General features: G+C 43.4%; 1 long non-coding RNA gene across 1 annotated transcript in view; it reads right to left on the bottom strand.

Annotated features, from left to right (window-relative positions):
- The window catches only part of LOC136558412 (uncharacterized), a 74902-nt gene extending 64664 nt beyond the window's left edge, over window positions 1-10238 (bottom strand). The window contains exon 1 of the long non-coding RNA XR_010783876.1: window positions 10181-10238. This is a non-coding gene — a long non-coding RNA (uncharacterized lncRNA). The remainder of the gene's footprint in view (window positions 1-10180) is intronic.
- Window positions 10239-18472: the final 8234 nt, after the last annotated feature.

Below are 18472 nucleotides of genomic sequence, written 5' to 3'. Positions count from 1 at the left end.
ACGCAAATAACAGATTCTATGGCTCTGGCTTTCTATATTCTGCACCCACGCACTCTGCTTGGTCTCCCACGGAATCAGCTACAGAGAGCAATGATCCAGATTATACAGAGAGAGGGGTGGGGGAAAGGGAGAGAATATCAAATGAAATTGCAATTAAAAATTATAATGCTGCTATTGTCTGTACGCAAATGTCTAAACCTGAGCTTGCACAGTGGTACACACACAGACACGCACTCGCACCCCCGAGCCCCCCGCCTCAAACCCAGGCATCAATAGCAACCAGACAAAAGAGAATTGTCTTGCTGACAAATCCGGGGTTTATCTGGCCAAGAGAGGGATTTTCTTTAAGCACCACACCTTTCCCTGCTCCCATTAAGCAAAACACATCTCTGAAACGACCTCTCTTGCCACTAAGTGAGTGAAGAGGGGTCAATTAACAAATGCAGCCGCGAGGGGAGGGCAGCAGTAGCCCTTCCACAGTCCCAGAGGAGCTAATGAGGACCTTGAAGAGCAGATCGCCTTCCCTGTCTCCCAGTCAAAGGGATGCAGCTGTTTCTTAAAATGCCTAAAAAAAGGCAAACGCAAAGGGCTGTTGCTATTTTTAAACTCATCTCTCATTTGTTGGAAAATGGCACTAAAAGCATTAAACAATCTCCCCGCCCCGGGGACAGGCTCAGGCATACACCCCAGCATCCCAAGGAAAGCCAAGGTTTATGGGACCATCTCTTCACCAGGTGAGAATATCCTACCATACCCTGCCCACCATCAGCCCTTTTCACACCTTGCATGAAGAGAGAAGCACGATGCTGGGGCAATCAAGAAGCCAGTAAGTTATTTACTGTCTAATCTGTACACACACATTCCTTATTTATTAACTCACTTAATTATTACCAACTTCTTTTGCAGACAATGAATTTCCTAATGTCAATAAACTGCAATCAATGAGGTAAGGCTGTCTCCGCCTCTGTCTCAGCCACACAATGCCATTGTAAGCTATGGTAGTGATACAGCGATACAGCAGCACGCAGGGAGGGGGACATCACACACCTATATGAGATCACATCATAGGCACTGTCAGGCTTGGAGAGACAGATTAGGCATTTTAAAATGACTACACACACTCTCAGGTAGAAGTGAGCAGATCCATTTTCATTCACACATCTCTGGCATGCCAGCCACAAATCTATCTTCCCAGGACCGGGACAGATGTTGTGCTTCAGACCTAGGAGAAAAGCCCAACCTAAACCATGTTTTCACCATATACACCTGGGAAGTTGGCCTTTATAGTAGTAGCAGCCCAGAAGCCAGACAGATGCAGAGAAATACCACTGTAGGGAAAGACCTTATACCAGGGATAGACCAAGACATCTCAAGAGCCCAGACAGAGTGTAAGACACACAACATACCTTCTTTGAGGAGCTGCAACAAAGCTCATCTTGGATTAATAAAAACATTAGGGAACACAGGAGTCTGAGTATGGAGGAGTGCCCACCTCAACTGTCTTTTGTCACTCAGACACAAGAGCTTTCAGATAACCCATGGCTTACTGTGGAAGGAAGGGATGATCATCTACTCTCTTCCCTCCCACACACACCCCAAGAGCTTTGCATTTCTCTGTAGTGTTCACTTTTGTGCACATGAACAGAGGAAAGCTGTTCAGCTTTAGTTTTTGTCTGTCACAGAGAAAAAGGTATCAACCTGGTTGTGTACAAAGGATGATCTCTGAGGTGGGTCAGGAGTGGGCATACTGGCAAGCCTTGCAACTCCTGGACCTCGGGCCCTCTCCAGCCATAAAGATACCTGGAATACCCTCTCTGCTTCACACCCTGAGCAGCTCCTTGCAGTCACATGTGTGGGTTATTTAGGTTTGATTTTGGTTGTTTGTTTGTGTTGGGGATGGAGGATTTGGTTTATTTTTTTTGAGTTTCTTTTTCTCCTAAGCTCTCTAGTCTTAGTGAAAGAGCTAGATCTTCCTACCAATGGGTTTAACATGTTCTCATGGAAGCAGTAGTACCACCTTTCACCCTCATTTTCATAAAACCCTGCCTTCCCCTTCGCTCTCCCCTGTTTCTCCAGTCCTATGCATCATCTCCATCTCAGCAGAACCATCTCCTGTGGTCCCTGCCTGCTGCTAAAGGCTTAGCTGAAGTGACATCCAGTGCCCAGAGAATTTCTCGCACAAAAAAAAAAAAAAAAATGGAAGCTATCCAAAATGAAAAGAATGTTTGGCAGGTGACCATGTACCAAACAGCAGTTCCCATTTCTCCTGATCATTAGAAGCACTAAAAAGAAAATCTTCTATCTCGATATTTTAGTTATTAGCCATCTAATTTTTGAACAATTAAGCCTCCCTGCCAATGAAGTCTTAATGAAAGCAATGGATCCTGTCCTCTGTAAAGTGATACCTGACTGAAGCGACTGAAGCAGCACAGTCCCCACCACCTGCAGGTACATGATCTTTCATCCATAGCTACTGAAGATGCCAAAGGGGCAGCCCAGTTTCTAACACGTATGCTCCACATATTGAACTGTCCTCACTCTTGGAAATTTCCCTTTCAGACTCTGCCCTGATGGATAATGTCCCGCATTGGGGTACTACTATTTTTATTAATCGTAAAACATTAGCATGCACAAAATTGCTGCTCAAAACCAACTATGACACTTTAAAAGCAGTATACTTTGAAAATAAAACTATTTTAGTGGTATTTATAACTTGTTCGGGGTTTTGATCCAGCAAATTCAAGCACCACCTCTTTCTCAATTTGGCTCTGCTGTAGTTTGACAGTTACTTCCTCAGAACTTGGAGTTCTGCTCACCTGTTAGCCATTCAATAAAATAATTGCTATAAAATATTCCCCTAACCCAGTCTTACTTCCACTAACATTTCAAGTCTGTTCTTGGCCTAGTTTACCCAAGCAGCTGAAAGACATGTGATATGTTCCAAACATAAGGAGAACAGAAGATAAACAGAAACAGAATGAAGTGCCACCAGGATATACTAGGATCTCACAAACTCACCTCATCTTTTTGAATAAAAGGTACAGGTTAATCAAAAACTTCTACTAGTTAATTCTTGTTACAGGAAAACATAGAATGCAGAAGAAAGAGTAATAACATTGAAATGGAAATAAATTAGAGCAACATCTATTCAAGAATTTGCTGGTTTTTATAGGGGGTGGAGTATATGCTAGTGAAAGGACTGAGGAAGAGTAATTGCTAGTTAAAGCAGAGGATTAGAATCTAGATATTCCTCTTCCAATCACAAATTTGCTACAACAAATATTGATCTGAAATTTCTCATGGAAAGGCTTTTTCTTGAATAATTTTGAGGTCCTCAAATTTTAGATGAAGTGCCAATCACTATATGCTTGGCATATCTACTCATGAAATGAAGATAAGACAATACTCACTTACCTAAAGAGGATGTTCTTGAAGATATCTATAGCATTGAGATAATCAATAAAAGTCATCAGTAAGAAGACAGCAATATTATAAATAATCAGAGATTAGAGCATGCAAGGAAGCCAAAGGAGGAAAGGAACACTTTACCTCCAACATCAGAATGAGAAACTGCAGTACATTAGTAAAGAAAATCTCACCTGTGTCAGAAGATCAAGGACTTACTAAGACTTCAATTTATGGATCATTTTGAGAACCTAAATGCATATACCAGGACACCAATAAATAGACAACTTGTGCAAGTATCATCTTACAGAGATTGTATTAATAAACACGTTGAACAGTTTGGGGTTGAAATGTCAGTATATGTGGGTTGCTTTGTCACCATTATCTTTTCTGTTTACATTATAGATATATATCATTGCTATAACATGTAGAAGGATAGAAACTGGATTTTCCTCCAATGGCTGCAAAATCAGGCCCTGGAGACATACTTCTGCATAACAGGGATGAAAAGAAGAAAAGTATTAGCATAATGAAGCTGGTGGAAGTACTAAGGTCTCAATATTGAGGATGATATCAAAAGAAACTCATATCACTTCTTAATAAAAGTTAAACCTATGGAAGAAATACAGTGAATAAACATCATACTTCAGATACAAGGAGCATAACCTTTGAGGAATACTGCTACAAATTTGATGAGCCTTTACACTAAGATTTGATTTTCATTAGCCTTTAAAATGAAATTTGTCACAAATAAGACCCACGACCTTTAACATAATGTGCACATATATCTGGCAACCACCTTAAAGAAAGAGTTATAAACAAGACCAAAAGATAAGACAACACTTCAAGGTAAATTATACAGGAACTTGAACAAGTAGAAAATAAGAGAAGGCTGTGATGAAGAAATGCCAAAAATCTGTGTCAGTCTTTACCTCAAGCTATCCAGTATTACAGTCAGTGTGAGAGAATGGGATATGGGTAGGGTGATATCAAACTAATTTAGGAAGAATTTATTTTCTGAGATAAAAAATCATGAAGCCAAAGGATCCATCAAAGAAAAAAAAGTCAAGTTCTCTCAAGGCAGAAGACAGGCAGGTGGGAAAAAGAAAATACATTAATTTAGCTTCATTTCTTAGATGGTGAGGTAAAAGACAAGGTGAGATGCCTAGGGTTATGAAGACATGGCCTTGTGAGCTCTTATCCTGACCTATGGTGCTTCTGTAACACTGTTCTTTGCTTGTTTGTTGCTTCTGATTTGTTCTTCCTCATAATGTAGTTCGATGTGGCTATCAAAAATTGCAACAAAAAATTGCTACTCAGCCAGAAAATGTAACACATATTCAAATAAGGACAGGGTGGTGATTTCATCATTCACTCTTCTACTTACCTTTTGGGGTAACAAAAAGTCTCAAATTCACACTGTTCAGTAGTCCTGGAATTCCTATCTCTCTGGACCCCCAAATTACAGAAATCCACATTCAGTAAAGCAGAAACATCTGGTAGTTTCCAATAGCATGAAGGAAAATTAAAACACAAATGGATCAAAAGATCTAGATCACATATGACTTTTTGTCTGAACATCTATTTTTGTCCTCAGTTAACATTTATGCACTGTGTGCTAATAGCAAGTTCAACCCTATAAGTGGCACCAAGATCCAAGTTGTTTGTGCTCAGATCCAAGCTGTGTTTTCTATGAGCAGTTTACAAATTAAGCCACTGGTTCCCTGACTGTGACTGGCAAACCATCGGTGTGTACAGAACTTGTGAAAGTCCCAGGAGGACCAGCTGGGCAAGCACCAATGGCTTTTACTTTCCCAGATGCTGGATCTTCTCAACAGAAACATGGTAGAATTCACATTCTTTTATTTTGCCAATAAGTGACTATGTCTACTAGTACATGGTGTTATTTGGCCATGAATTGGGAGGAGCTCATTCATGTGACTGGGCATTGGAGCAGAAACATCTATAAGTTTTTACTGCTAAGACATGCTTCAGCTCCCCTAGGGAAAACTGTGACAGCTGCTGGACTAACAGCTATCACTGAGAAGACAAGACAAGCCATGAAATTCACAGGAAGAAGGACAAATTTCATTACTTGAAAGAGTATTGGCCCTTTAGAAAGCCCTCAGGAACACCACTGCCTTGCACACACCTGATCAAACCACTACCACTAGCCAATATATGGCAAACTGCAGGTAGGGGAACTACAGTGGTTCTCTCCATTTTGTCCCCTCCAAAGCACAGGATGGGCAGCAGCTCTGTCTGGTTCTTGCTGTGGCTGTCTGTACATCCTTTTAATGACAAGAGACATGTATTAATACTTACAAAGCTCATGATGTGAACTGGATGGAGAAGTATCATACAGATCTTACTGAGTATTAGTAGAATATCTGGAGATCCATGGATGAGCAACAGAGAAGTGCAGGCTATTATCATATTGCTATAAATGCCTGCTGCAGAGCCAGGGGATGAAACCCATACACTTATGCAAATGTCTCACAGATCACTGTTTTGTGCTGCTTTTGCAGTAATTGCAATTATTATGGGGCTATATGAACAGAGATACAAAGTCTGAATTACATTCCAGGTAATGATTTTCTGAGTAGTTCAAGGTTTGCATGTAAAAGCTATTCTGAGTTGTTGTTCAAGACTGAGAATGAATATTTAGCTAAATTTAGAAATGTGTTAATTTTTGTTAATGTTAATGTTGTATCAGCTGATTGCTCCTTACATTAGCAACACGTCACAAGTTAAACTTTCAAACATGAGCTCCATTATCATATGTTGGCAATCTCAGATTAAGCTCCCATCCTACTGGGTGCTGTGCAAATCCAGAACCAAAAAGTAAGAATGTGGAACATTCTAGCTGGGAGTCAACACTTGAAAACAGCATGGAGCATTAAAATAAAGCTGGATAGTTATTCAGGGGGGACAAAAAGTAAAAATAATGACAGATTGTGTCATTGTTACCTACCCATCTGTGATGTGACAGGTACTGGACAAAAGAATGAACAAGACTCAATACCTGCCCCATGAGGTTACAATTCAAATGGAAGGGCACAAAACAGAGTCCTGTGAAAAACAGAGGAAAATTACTTGTGTCCCAGCATGGTTTTATATTTTGGAATAGTTATATTTTGCAGAAATATTATTGTTCTATTATAAATTATATTATGGAGTTAACATATAATTTATATTATAAATAACAGTATTTATATTGTGCAGATAATTTTGATAGGATTACAGAAAGTGACAGACAAGATCATAGACAGGAGACCTTGGGTAGTACAAAGAGAAGTGGGAAGTAAGCAAGCAGAAAGAGCAAGATGCATGGCCTCCACTCACAGTGGGAGTCAATGGGGAAGCTGGCTAAGTCTGAAAAGCAGGAAGAACTGAATCTTCTACACAACAAGAATCTGCAAGAATGTGATGCAATAGAGAAAATATGAGGGCTGAGACAATCTTTGAATCCTATTTGTGATCCAGGTATTTCAAGGGGAAAAATGTCAAAAATATCAAAATACTCCAAGGAGTATGAGGATGAGTGGAGCCACTTGTCTTGGTACTAGGTTTTCAATTGAGAAAGCAGAGGTGAACTAACTGGGCAGTGGGACTGAACATAGGTGTCACTGAATTTTGGAGTGTCTTTCAGAGAGGTCTGCAGTGAAATTGAGAGAGGGCAGTCCTTCTGTCAGACAGTTTGTGGACTTGTGTCCTCTTGCTCATATTTCTATAAATTAAAAGGGAGTCCAAGTAAGAAACTATTTTGCTCTACCTCACCAGCACTGACCTTTTGTCCAGTCCTTCTACAGAATGCATAGTTTAGTAGAAGAAAGAGTTTTGCTTCTTGTGTCCAGAGTTTATAAGGTAGTGTGGGGTTGCCTCTCTGAAGGCTTTTCATAGGAAAGTAGTACTTTCATTGCCCATTTACTATGAAGAAGAATGTATCCATATCTCCAGAGGTACTATGCAATTCTTGGTAAGACCATTTGGAGAAGTACTGTGAGAAGAAATACAGGATTTTCATCTATATGGCTGTCCACCTGACACTTAATATGCTGTATGGTGACATAAACAACCACCTTCTTAAATAAAAACTTCACTTTAGAATTGGTTTATGCAGTCTCCTTGAGATAAGTTGCATCACAGCACATAGTTTAACATGAGAAAATCAGGAGTAGCAGAAGACCATATAAACTGGGAGGAGTCTTAATAAGGAATATCCTTCTGCACAAGCATCTAAACCAACATAAGCATTTTCAGGATAAGATCCTGTGTTGATGCAGTCCTGTTCCCTGTTGGGCTAGGAGGAGATGGTAGTAGAGAGAAAAGACAGGGCAGAAAAAGAGGTAGTGGTTAGCTCTTTCAATACAAAGAATCCTTCTAAACCTGACATGAAAAGACGCAGCATCTGGAAAGCTGCAGGAGGGTAGATGAGCAGTGTGCAAGCTGGAGAATTCCCTCTATTGCACAAGCTATGCAAATGTAATTGTAGGCTAGAAAGTGCAGTGACTCATAGGTGAAGTGGATGTGAGAATATCTGGGTTAAAGAGAGTTTGTATGGAGAAGACCATGTGTAGGACCTCAGAAGTCCCCAGAGAGGAGGAAGTGAAAGGATTTTAATGAAAACCCATTACAGAGAGTCATCCTGCCACTGACTGCTTTCTTGAAGTGTCAAGGGAGGAACTCCTGAAGCTGTTTAAATCTGATGGCATTTCAAAACATTCAGATATCCAGATCAATCAAAGATTTGGGGGTTGGGATAAGGAACAGAGAAAAGAAAAGATGAAGCACAAGCCACAGTAAACAAGGGGTGGGAACAACTTGAGGTTTTGCCAGAAGATGATTGAGATCATTGAACCAAAAATCAGAGGTGTTAATGCAGATAATGAGGGCACAGGTTGGACGCAAAATAGCACCCCGAGGTGATGCACTCCAGCTGCTGTAATGTTATATGGAGGAAACAAGAGAGTGGCACTGTCCTGTGCTGTTTCACCTTCTGCAGTCTCACTACTCAGATGACCCCAAAGACACATGCATCAAGGTTCATAGGAATAAAACACAGGATTTCCATGTTTCCCTAGCTGGACAGGCAAATGAGAGATGAGGGGTCAACAGATGGCAGTAGAGGTGATTCAAGTCCAAGTTAACTTAAGATCTCCATGTTTCTCTAAGGGAGGTGGACCAATGATGCAGCAGGCATCAGAAGAATTAAGTGTTGGATGTGTTCAAGACCAGGTTGGATAGGGCCTTGAGCAACATGGTCAAGTGGGCAGTGGGGGGTTGGAACTAGATGATCTTTAAGGTCCCTTCCAACCCAAACCATTCTATGACTATGATTAAGAAATGAGTGCTTTGTTACCAGCAGCCCATTCTTGACAGGTCTGTCCTTCATGACAAGGGGTGAAAATAGCATATGAGCAAATGTGAAGGGAAAATGCTGCCTCCTAACCACCTCACTTTTGACTTTCTCCACAACCTGCCACGGCTTTGACTTCCACTGCCACCTCACCCTTCTGAGGCACTTGGTCATCACCCTGCTGTTGCATGTTGTATCCCCTCTGAGGTCAGGCTGCTTCATTGCTCTGCTTAGTGCCCTGAGATTCCTCAGAAGAAAAAGCACTGCCCAAGGTGCAACACATTATCCACATTGTGCCCTGTGTCAGTTGTCACAAGGTATTACTCTTCTGGTTATACAGAACTTGGGCAGGATCATCTGAAGGGAAAAATATTTTCCACTGGTTAGACCAGTTGGTTCCTACAGCAACTTTGGAAACCTTCCCCTCAGACAGTGAAGACCATCCAACTTTTTCCAATTAAAAAAGCTGCTTGAAATTAGTAATAAATCAAACCCACTCTTCTCAGGCAAGATATCTCTTGATAACCACGTTGAGTGTGGCAGCAGTAAAGAAAACCAGGATGTGCACCACAGATGGCTGCAGCCAAGGTGGAGACTAAGAATCAGTAGCTGCTAAACCCCTACTTCTCTTGAGCTAACAGTATCTGCAATTTGCAAGCCACCAAGAATTAACCAAGAATTTTGGCATCTTGGCTTGAACGTTGCAGAGCAGCAAACTTTGGAACCTGTAATTCTCTTTAATTTCTCTATAGATCAGCTATCAGAAATTACTATGTATAAAGATTTCCCTCTACAGGTGGTTAGAGCTTGTAACAGCCTCTCACAGCCTTTCCTGCATCACTTTAATTAGAATTTTGCCTCATCATTTACTTTGTTACTATTTTACCTATTTCCCCCCCTCCACTATGGACTTTCAGTCTATTCCCAGTGGTAGCAAATTCTCTATGCAAGAAATGTCAACTCCCTCCCATTCTCCTTAGCTTCAACACTGCTGACTTTTACTCTTTCTGCAATTAAAATTTCATTTGCAAGCTCGTTTCCCGAGTGACTTGACGCCTTTCTTCTCCCCCCACCCCAAAATGTGACAAAATGAAAGTTGCAGCCTCTACAATAAGTGTGTGTGGGTCTTAAATGCATAGCTCCCTGCCTGCAGTTTGAGCTTGCAAACTAGCATGCTTTCCTGCAGGAACATCAAATGCACAGGACACACGACACGATAGCCTAGAGAACTCTTCACAAGGAGGGGGAATGCAACGCTGTCCAGTCTTTTCCAAGGCAGGCAGCCGAACAAATCAGAAAAGTCTACTTCTTGTAAAAGCATCTAACAACTGAAATTAGAAAACTTTGCAAAAAGCAAAAGGAAAACACCTGCACACACACACACACACACACACACGCACGCACAGAGAAACCTACCTTGCAAAATCTTCTTCACTTATTTTTGTATGCAAAGAAAAAAAATCAACAAAGCAAAACAATCCCCAAACAAAACAAAAATAAATAACTCCCTCCCCTCCAAAACTGCTTTCTCCTCTTCCCCACGCCTTAGCTGGATTTCTAGGGAATTTGGGGACTGGTGGGAAGAGCCGAGGGTGGAGGGGCTATATAAATAAACTAGAGCGTTTCTAGCTGTGTATCGCGAAAGGCTGTGGGTTTCGCGTAATGTGTGCCTGCACTCTTCCAGGAGAAAGGCAAAAAAAAAAAAAAAAAAAAAAAAAAAAAAAAAGAGGGAGAGGAAAAAAAAAAAAAAAGAAGCCAGTTCGTGTTCAGAGCCTGACTTGGAGACAGGGAGAAGCAGCAGCCCCCTCCTCCCCTCCCCCGCCGCCCCGCCGCCCCCCCGCCCCGCCGCCCACGCACCACCCCCGCACCGCCGAGCCCGGCACCTCCTGAGCGAGTGCGCGGGACGGAATCGCTCGGCCCCCGCCGCCCCGCACCCCGCCGCTGCTATTTATAGCCCGCGGGCCCGGCCGGCCGGCGGGCACACGCGTGTCCCTGCCTGCCTCCCTCCCTCCCTCCGGGTGCGTGCACAGCCATAATAACGCTGCCTTTCACAGGTAGCGAGGGTGGGCTTCTTTTCCACCACTCTGCTTCTCACCGCAGATTTTTTTTTTTTTTTTTTGGGGGGGGGGGGGGGGTGGGAGGTGACTGCCACAGCCCCCGAGGGGCGTGAGGGGCGGGGGGTGGCCAGGGAGGCGGCGGGGATGTGTGCGGGAGCCGGGCTGCTGGAGCGGGCTCCCAGCCCTTGGCTCCCGGTAGCACAGTCAGTTCCTCCAGTGTGTGCTATTGACCTGCATTGACGTCATTGCGTCATTAGGTCTCCCTTAGAAACACTGACTTTCAAAAATAGTATCAAATTAATTCAACTGGCAGAGAGAAGCCACTAGCTGGAATGAGCCATAAAACTCCAGAATCTTCAGCCTGGCTTTGCTGTGCCAGCCCACCCCCCTCCCCCCAGCCCCCCCAGCCAAGCGGGCAGAAATCAGATTGTATGGAAAATACCACCGATGGAATAAAAAAAGAGAGAGAGAAAAAAAAAAGGAGGGGGGGAAGAGGGAGACTAAATTAGATTGCAAACCCTAGACCAGCCTCTCTCCCTCTCTTTCCTTTCTCTCTCCCCTCCTTTCCCTTTTCTGATCTAAAAATATCCCCCTTGCTTGAGCTGACTGCGGTATCTTTTGTGTTGCATCTTTCTGTTTTTAGCCCTTGCATGAGGCATTGAAGGGTGGCCCGCAAGAGATCAGAAGCACAAGATATTGATCTATCGATACCCTCTGGGGCCAAGAATTAATTTTAAATGAAAGAGCTGCACCTTGATTTTGGCAGTGGGTGGGTGGGCAGATGACAGGGGTTATTTTAGGATACCATTCACATTCTGTGAAGCCGCAGCTTCCACTTTCTCCCTCTAGATTCATTTTAAAAATATCTTTCCTTCCTCACCCCACCTCTCTCACGTGGACCTGTGGGCAAGCACATGTCACCCCCATTCATACAAACACAATGCAACGGAGCAGCGGTAATTTGCAGAGATGGTACATTCACAAACAGCAACCCAGCCGCTTTAATGCAGGTTGATTTCACAGAAAGGACACTGCAGCCCAGAGGAATTTGATTAGACTGGTGACTTAAATTTGCAAGCTGTTTATTGGGTTCCTTATTGTCCTCATCCTAAGTTAGCAAAACTGATTTAATGTATCTCTCTCTCTTCCTTTCTTTAAAAAAAAAAAAGTAGGAGAAAAATTCCATTTACACTGTAGATGGTAGACCTAAATCTTAGAACCAGTGGTAAAGGACAGTAAAAAACATTGACAGTGATCAGCTTTTGTGTGCTTTGCATCAAGGCCCACGCCCATGGCCAGATACAGCTGTATCTATCCATGACCTACACGATGCAGAGCTGTACATACATGCCAAATAGCAGATCTAATCCTGCAATGTTCACAATTCAGGAGAGTGAGGATTTGGGGTATTTTTTTTGCATTGGTGAAAATATTCAGAAACAGAGGCACAGTGCTAGACAGTAATAATTTGCAAGATCAGGCCATAAATAGGGCTCTAGCCCCGCAAACATTTATTCACGTGCCAAGTGTTAAGACTGTGACTAATCTAATTTGAGATCAAGGGGATTACTCATAGTAGTAACATTAAACTCATGCATGTTTGCAGGATCAGGGCCTAAATGATTAATCACCACTGCAGCTAGGCACTTTTGGGTACACCATTTATTACTTACAATACTTCAGCACCATATACACTCAGAAGCATCCTGGAGAGTGTGCATTGCTCTGCTCTAGTAAGGAATGAGCATCATATTCTGCTGAATGAGGAAGTATACAACACACCCCAATATTCATATGTTTGATCTGATTTTTGCAATACTGATGAACGTCCCAGAGGCCCTGGCTAAAACCACTTGGAGCAAATTTGGAGTCATTTGAGCTAGAAGTTGTAGATGCACAGCCTGCCTGAGATGGGCATCTCACATGTCATTTGTGTGCACAGAGGCTCCACTCTTAGTTCTGAGGGAGAAATAAAGACTGAAAGCAGGGCCATTGTATGAATCATTCATTCATGCATTCATTCATCTTTGTACTACTATTATTATTGTTGTCATCATCATCATCCTCATCCTCGTTTTGCAAAAGATGTTTTGGCCAGTGGTCTGTTCCTTGATATTAATTTCTGCTGGTGCTCAGCACCAGTGATGACACTCTACTTCAAAGGTGATTGACCTTTGACCTTAGGTCCCCACACGAGCTTGTGGCAAACTATCCAGTCAAAGAAAGTGAGTTGCACGTGAGAAGAAAGACGTGCTGAGGCAAGAAGGTTTCCAGGCAGCTTGCTGGGAAAACAACTAAGTGACCCACGTGGATCACAGGGTGCTGTGGTCTGTTGGCTAAACCTGAGCAGCACCCGTGCACTGGGCAGGTGACTTCTCTTGACAGCTTTTGGGAACAGAGTGATAAACATGCTTCTCATGTTTTACAAGAGCTCCTTTTGTCCAAACTCCACTATCTCTGATTTTAACCAACATTTGTGTGTTCTCTAAAATAAACAGTCCAATGTTGTTTTAGAAACATAAGTAGTCAGGAAAAATCAGTAATGACTTACTGAGGGAACATAGAAGACAGTTAAAAACAACAGGATTAGGTTACCTGGAGCAAGGAAAGTGAATGCAGTCGAAGAAAAACAAGCAATTTGGTCATCTACTCCAATAAGTCACTGACAAAAAATCCCTTTAGCACAAACTATTCTGAAGTTTCTAAATTTTTTATGTTCTGGAGGGAGTGGACAGAGGGAAGCCATGTGCACTGGCTGAAGAGAGGCAGGGTGGGTTGGCTGGATGCAGAGGGAAGAGGGGTCTGGAGGAGAGCAGAGGAAGGAGAGGATAGGATTCTGGAGGCACAAAAGCAATTAGAGTGAGTGGGTTAGAAGACAACAGGAAAAAAAGCAAGGGAATAGAGCTGGGGCCCTAGCTCAGAAGTATGGTGAAAGGCCTGGTGCAGAATGAAGGCCAGGTAGGCAGTTAAGAATACAAATTAGAAACACTTCCCATTCCCCTCTGTTTTAGTGCAGTAGAGGGGAATTCTGCTGGGCATCAAGCCTGTCTCTAGCCAGAGCCACCTGGTGTTGTGCAGACATTGTTTTCCTTCATGTGGCACTTTTGTTTGACAAAGAATGAGTTTCTGAATTTCCAGAGCTGTAAATCCCCTTCCCAATGCACCAGGAGCAGCCTGGAGCTGTCCCTTGCCTCTTGTCCCTTGTGCTGCCATTCTGTGCATGGTACACCCACACCTCAAAGCACTGCCATGCTCTAACTTTCCCATAGATATGTCAAATAACCTCCAAGTGTGATGTGGGAAGCAGAAGGGTAAAGTTGGGATGGACATGTGGGAGGAAACAAGGGAGGAGAGCTGCCAACAGAGCTGCAAGGAGAAGAAGGAAAACGTGTCAGAAGGTAGGAAGGTACCAAGTGTGGGTGCAATGAAAGAAATTTCAGAGGACCTGAAGCACTGTAGGAAGTAAAAAGAACCCAAAGGAATATGGTAGATGAAAGCAGTGAAAAATAATGTGAGAAGTTGATCAACTTCAGAACCAACACCCATACCTCACAGGCCTTTGGGGCACTTTGTTTCAGGTCTCCTGCTTGTCATATGTGCTCTCTTCACATTTATCCTCTCCACCTTTCAAAGTGTAGTCAGTGGCCCAGGCTACTCCACAGTCCTTCCCTCGCTCCTCTTTGGAGCCTCTTGTTGGTACCTGCAAACATAGGAGCATAAAGAGGAAAGTGGTGTGCAAGACAGTGAAGGAAATCCAGTGCGGGGATCGGAGCTCTCAACGTGGAAAGGATTGGGTTTTTCTAGGGGTGTGTATGTTTATGTGAACTGAAGAAGACTCGGTATGACTTGGTATCCCCAAAACTTTGCTTAGAGGAAATTAAATTTCCTTCATTACCTTTCAGGAAGTAGAGAAGCAGAGAGTGGGTGAAAGCAAGCAAGGAAACTGAAGAGACCCAGAACTGTGTTGCATGCATTGCTTTTTGCAATGAGACCTCAACTCTGCCCTCTGGGTTCTGTGACACAGCAGGGCTCTCACCTGCCATTGCATGCACACTGGGAATGAGTATGGAGACTCCTGGACAGAGTCTAATGTCTCCCTTGATGTGGCAAAGCACAAGGTAAGGTCACACAAACAAATGAGTGCAAGCTAGGCTTGGCCACTGTTTGAGTGCTGAGTCTACATATATCACATAAAAAGATGCATTGACTTTTCCCTTTCTATACAGATTTCTTCTGTGTAATGACCTAGTTGACCTCTCCCAGTGACCAGGAGATCACACACAAGGCTGCAGACAATTCCTGCAGACACATTGGCCAAACCTCTGCTGGTGAACCAAATAACCCACTCACCATCTCTCAATGTAGACCTTGCAGTGTATCACGATATCAGCTTTCCCAAGCTACTCTGACAGACAATCAATACAGCTACAGTCAACACAGTTAATACACTCAGAATAGATGCAGATAAATGCTGGATTTCCAATTTGTTGTCTGTGATTCTAATAATAGCACACCCAAAGAGAGTGTCTATTTATTAGGCTCCTCAGTTTTTGCCATGCCATTTCCAGGAGCTAATGCTAGCAGCTCACAGCTAAGATCGTGTTGGGAAAGGATATTTCTTTTAACATTTCATTGTTGACTTCTTAGGTGTTGCAGTCCTATGACTATTGGAATTTTCTAGAAGAGCAGGGAGTTACCACACCACCTGCGCAGCAGCAAATGTTGTAAACATTAAATAATAGTGAAAGGAGGTAGTTCAGTGCACACAGTGCTGTATGGTTCAATATAAGAGAGCGTGCTGTACACAAGGAGATTGCAGTCTAAATGAGGAACTGCGCAAAGAAGAGCAATTAGAAGAGAGGAAGAAGGATGGACAAAGTAAGCTACCAAATTTCACTGTGGGTGGGACAGATCCATCTTGCTGTTTTCAGCTTTTAAATCAAATCAGCGTCTTGTATTTAAAGATTGTTAGTGATTACTGCAGGAGCTTCAGTCCTGGAAGAAGAACCAGGAAATCTGGTTCATGGCACATGGCTTTAGGGCTATTAGAGGCCACAGGCTACAGAGAGCAGGAGGCTGTGTCTAGCCTCAAGTCAAAGGAAGATGTCTTTTTTCCCAAGTGTAGGAGGATTACCCTTGGAATTTGATGTCCAAAGGAAAATTTCTGGTCTGCACAAAGTGCAAGGAGTGAGATGGAGGATTTATCTGGAATTTAGCAAAAGCAAAAAGTACTACCAAAGGCCTAACAAATTGGTAATATGGTGAGAGGTGACTGTCCTGCATCTCACCTAACCAAACATGTCCCAAGGGCAAGCTAGGGTTCCCAAAGCTTTGCCCATGCCACACACAGAATGTTGACTGTTGTGGTGTCACTGTCAACATATGAATTAGCTTCTGAAAGAGACTCGTATGCAGCAGCCTTGGATATGACATCCCAGGCTTTAGGCTGAGTTTGTTTCTGCTGATTTCTCTAAAAAATCTTATCACACACACATGCTACTGTTTTGTCAGAGGATCTTACATGACAGAAAGCCCTTTGCAGGTTTATTTCTACCTCTGCTGCATTGTACTCAAAATTTTCAGACATGCCATTTTAGGAAACTCATTCAAGACTTAAATCTGTTTCAGACTACAAGTAAATCCAGCCTGTTTCCCCTCATCTTTTTCTTTTTTTTATAAAACCTTGCGGTACCTACGTCTTGCTTGTTCCTGTGCAGAGGCAGAGATGGACACAGAGGGAAATGTTACCTTCTGACCTGCATGATGAGGGCATTCCCTGCCTATTTAAAATGAGGAAGGCTGAATTACTGAAGTTAAACAATGGTGGCTGTAGGCCTGGTCCTCCCATGCCTCATTACTTGAGGAGGCGTTCCTTGTGACACACCAGTTTGTCACTATGGAGTAATCCAGTATCTCCCCTCCGCATGCTGTAGGGACAGCACCGGTACTTCTCCTTAGTGCCTGGCTTTCCCCTTCCCCCTCCCCATCAAAGAAAGGAATGGGAAGTGGGAAATAATCCAGGGAGCAGGGCAAGGCTCACTGTCTGCAAACCCTGCCCCTTGTTTCAGCACGGTCTGTAATGACTGGTGGAAGAGCCCTTGACTGGTCACAGCCCATGGTGGGTGGAGGTCTGACAGCATTGCCCAGACACTTGGAAGGGAAGGGTTGCAGAAGGAGGGCATGGGCACACAAGGCAGGCAGAATGAGGGTTGTCTTCCCGATCCTGATATCGCTTAGGATCATCCTGATAAATTAACTTAAATTAACTGTCAAATTCATTCTTGGCTGAACTCCATATCCTGGAAATTTATAAACTGACTCCCTGCACATCTGGCTCCATTTTGGATTGAAAATACTCTAAAACTCTAAAAAGCCAGTAAACCATTTGTGAGGTGACAACTTATTGTGAGGTCCTCAGACAGGAAAGCTTCTGTTCATCTCATATTTTCTTTTATCCATTTCATTGGGAAATTTGTTTGAAAGCAGGACTTTACAGTGGTCTTTAGCAGTTCCTAGTGCTTTAATTCATTAGAGTACTCACACACACCTGAGACCATAGAAGGGCTGGGCTAAAGCATTCACAGGGGTCCATGCTTTCTGTTCAGTGCTCAGTCCCTCTCTCTTCCTTCTACACTGGTTCCCATTTGGTGAAACCACCCAAAGTGGTGAAACACCCTAGTGCTCTAGGGCAGAAAGAGACAGCAAAAGGTGGGGAACTTACATGGTGAGGATGGGTTCAGCCACACCTGGCTAGGAGGTGGATGTCAAGTTTGCTTAGAAATAAATATTCTGCTTGTAAATATGCTTCTTAGCCATTAGCCTCCTCTACTGTCACCTAGTGAAGGAATTAAAAATGTTTGGCAGCTGAGAGCATTTGCTCTCAGAGCATTTGCTACAAGACCTTAAAAAACTAACACGGCATTCCCAGAACCAGCTCGAGCCTGTGACTATCACTAAGATGTTGCTGGCTTTAGAGTTGCTGCTGTCATTACTTTCAGAGGAATCTGGGAGCAGAATTAGGCTCCCTGACTCCCTCACCAGAGCTCCCTGCTTCAGCAGGAGAGAAGCACAGAGAGACCCCAGGTGCCCTTTAGACCCCCACCACTTCTCCCTATCTTTCTGTTTCCCTGGGCACAAGACCCCGGCCAAAGCTCCCCGTCACTACCCGTGTGTTCTCCAGCAGCATTAACTTATGCACACACCATTCACCAATTGTTCAGCTTTTTTTGTCAATGAAGGCACATTTTATGAATTAGAAGAGCACATGCCCCCTTGTGGCTTGACTTCGCTCCCTGCTCCACACCGCCAGCCCCCTCCGCACCCCGGCGGGGGGACTCGGGCACGGGGAGGCTTCGCTCGAACCTGCACCGAGGTTAAAAATAGCCCACGGTACCCGAAGAGATGGCCGAGGTGTTTAAAGGATGAGCTGGAACGACAGCATGCAAAAAAAGACAGAAAAGGAAAAGAATTAAAAAAAAAAAAAAAGGCAGTAGCTTGAGCAATAGAGGGATATCTATTTCTACAGGGTTTTAAGAAGGGTTTAGTTAATTGAACCAAACTGAAAAGTAAGGCAGCTGACACATATGCAAAGTGCAGTCTCCTGCTCATCCATGGAGCAGGTACAGCACAGCAAATGGCTTCTGCCTGACCT

Source organism: Molothrus aeneus, chromosome 6, assembly GCF_037042795.1.
Source record: "Molothrus aeneus isolate 106 chromosome 6, BPBGC_Maene_1.0, whole genome shotgun sequence".
NCBI lineage: Eukaryota > Metazoa > Chordata > Aves > Passeriformes > Icteridae > Molothrus > Molothrus aeneus.
This window is presented reverse-complemented; position numbering and strand designations above follow the sequence as displayed.